Source organism: Arachis duranensis, chromosome 3 (assembly GCF_000817695.3).
Source record: "Arachis duranensis cultivar V14167 chromosome 3, aradu.V14167.gnm2.J7QH, whole genome shotgun sequence".
NCBI lineage: Eukaryota > Viridiplantae > Streptophyta > Magnoliopsida > Fabales > Fabaceae > Arachis > Arachis duranensis.
In genome coordinates this window covers 65,400,965-65,404,043 of record NC_029774.3, presented here as the reverse complement: position 1 = coordinate 65,404,043, position 3,079 = coordinate 65,400,965, and the positions used below count along the sequence as shown (strand labels likewise).

The 3,079-nt window shown below is 41.8% G+C and overlaps 1 non-coding gene across 1 annotated transcript; it reads left to right on the top strand.

Annotated features, from left to right (window-relative positions):
- Positions 1-1,968: 1,968 nt before the first annotated feature.
- On the top strand, positions 1,969-2,075 carry LOC127746224 (small nucleolar RNA R71). Its single transcript, XR_008007844.1, has one exon. It is a non-coding gene; the product is annotated as a small nucleolar RNA R71 (small nucleolar RNA).
- The last annotated feature ends 1,004 nt before the right edge of the window (positions 2,076-3,079 follow it).

Below are 3,079 nucleotides of genomic sequence, written 5' to 3'. Positions count from 1 at the left end.
CCCTTCAAGTCAGCAAGTGTCCATCCAATGGCATCCTTATGTTTTTGTAAGACTTGAAGTAACCTTTCTTCTTGTTCTTGGCTGAGGGCTGAGTTTATGATCACTGAATAACTTCTGTTTTCTCTCAAGTATGCATACTTGAGAGTGGGTGGCAGTGTCTTTAGCTCAAGTTTGGGTACTTCTTTTCTTTCATCCTTTTCTTCTAGTGTGCCTTAAACATGCATTTCAGCGGGTGCAGCCTCTTCGCTTGATGTTAATTCTTCTTCTGTTAATGCTTCAAGTTCTTCTTCAAGAGTTTCTTGCACCAAAGCCTCCACCGAATCCAACCTCATACATTCTCCCAATGAGTTGTGTTGGTAACTCATGGCCTTAAACACATTGAATGTCATTTTCTCCTCATGTAATCTAAGGATAAGTTCACCATTTTGGACATCAATAATTGCTCCGGCAGTGGCCAAGAATGGCCTTCCCAGGATGATGGAAGTCTTAGCTCCTTCCTCCGTGTCTAATACTACGAAATCTACTGGAAAGATGAAGTCTCCCACCTTCACCAACAAGTCTTCTACTATTCCATAGGGAAACTTGAATGATCTGTCTGCTAGTTGTAGGGCCATTCTTGTTAGTTTAGCTTCCTCTATCTTCATTTTTTTCATCATTGCTAAGGACATTAGATTTATGCTGGCTCCTAGATCACACAGAGCCTTTTCCACTGTGATTTCCCCTATGATACAAGGGATTTGGAAGCTCACAGGATCCTTCAATTTCTGGGGTAATTTGTGTTGGATGATGGCACTGCATTCTTCGGTAAGTACCACAGTCTCATTGTTCTTCCAGCTTCTCTTCTTGGTCATCAATTCCTTCAAGAACTTGGCGTAGAGTGGCATTTGCTCTATTGCTTCAGCAAAGGGTATGTTTATTTGTAGTTTCTTGAAGATTTCCAAGAATCTTGAGAATTGGTTATCCTCTCCCCTCTTTTTTAATTGTAGCTGCTGGGGGTATGGAGCTTTTGAAAGGCATGGTTCGAGCGCTTCTCCTTCTTGGTGTGACTTAGGGATGGAGATTCGAGCTCCCTCTTGTCCCTTGTCTTCTTCATCCAAATTCTTCTCTGGTGGTTTCTTGTGGATCTCCTTCAATTCCTTCCCATTTCTGAGGGTGATAGCTTGACATTCCTCCCTTGGTGCTGAGTTAATGTTGCTGAAATTGTTGTGTCCAGGGGTTTGCTTAAATAAGAACTCAATCTGTGTTTCAAGTTTCTTGATGGTAGCATCTTGATTCTGCATGTTGGATTGCACTTCTTCTCGGAAAGCTTTACTATCTTGAATTTCTCTACATATATCTTCAAGTAGAGCCTCAATCTTTGAAAGTCTATCCTCTGTTAGTGATGGTGGGTTGAGATTAGGTGGTCGAGAAGGGTGGTTAGGTGGTTGTTGATAGGGTCTCTGTGAGGTATGTTGGTGAGTTGCGTTGTTGTTGGAGTTGAGGTTGTGGCGTCTCTGATCTTAACCTTGGTCTGGTTGATTTCCCCAACCAAAGTTGGGGTGATTTCTCCATCCAGAGTTGTAGGTTTTGGAGTATGGGTCATGGATTTGTCTAGGTGAGTTTCCAACATAGTTGGCTTGTTCCCAATCACCTTCTTCTCCTATATTCACTCCTTCTTGAGTTGGTAATGAAGTGATGACTGCTGTAACTTGGTTTTCCTCCACCTTCTTGGTGAGATCTGCTAGCTGCTTGGTGATCGTCTTATTTTGAGCTAGCAATGCATCCATGTGGTTCAGCTCCATTACTCCTCGAGTATTACTTCTTTCAGAGGCATAGAAGTAGTCATTCTCAGCTACTGTTTCAATGACATCTATGGCTTCTTCAATGGTTTTCTTCTTGTTTAGAGAGCCCCTTGATGAATGATCTATAGCCTTCTTTGACTCATAGGAAAGACCTTTATAGAAAATGTGAAGTTGAACCCATTCATTGAACATATCTGGTGGACATCTTTTTGTTAAGTCCTTGAACCTCTCCCATGCCTCATAGAGAGTCTCACCATCTTGTTGCCTGAAAGTCTGCACTTCAGCTCTCAGCCTGTTAATTCTTTGAGGAGGTAGAATCTTGCCAAAAATTTGTTCACCACATCTTCCCAATTTGTCAGGCTCTCCTTTGGAAAGGATTCGAGCCACTTGGATGCCTTGTCACTGAGTGAAAAAGGGAACAACAGCAGCCTATAGACATCCGAGTGGACTCCATTAGACTTCACAGTGTCACAAATTCTCAGGAAGGTGGTTAGATGTTGATTGGGGTCTTCTTGAGCACTTCCTCCAAATGAGTAGTTGTTTTGAACAAGGGTGATGAGCTGGGGTTTTAGTTCAAAGTTGTTGGCATGTATGGTGGGCTTCTGGATGCTACTTCCACAGTTTTCTGGATTTGGATTGATGTAGGAGCCTAGAACTCTCCTTTCTTGCCCAGCATGATTTGCAGGGCCTACTCTAGCATGGTTGTGAGCTTCTTCTTCATGGTTATTTTCCAAGTTCTCTTCCATGTTGGGTTCAAAGTACTCTTCCTCTTCCTTAGCACCAACAACTCCTTTCCCTCTTGCTTCCCTCCTTAATCTCCAGAAGGTTCTCTCAGGTTCTGAATCGAAGGAAGTTGAGGTCCCCTCTCTTCTCCCTGTCATACAACTAACAAAACACGCAGCAAGAGATAAAATGAAGAGGTTATTCTTGTTAGAGTGATTGTTAGTGTGAGTGATGCAAATTATCAAATAGTTAGTGGGTTAGTGAGCAGAATTGTAGATAATAACAAAGAAAGAAAGAAAAACAGAGAGGTTATAGAGGATGAGGAAGAAGTTAAACAAAATGAAAATAAATGACTAAATAAAGTAAACAAACAAGGGAAAAATGCCCAATCTAGTGAGCTTCCAACTTAATCATTGTTGATACAAAATCAATCCCCGGCAATGGCGCCATAGACTTGATGCACGAAAACTTGTCTCTCAACAAATTTTCCTTCAGCAAGTATACCGAATTTGTCGTCAAGTAAAAACTCACAATAGAGTGAGGTCGAATCCCACAGGGATTGATTGGTCAAGCAA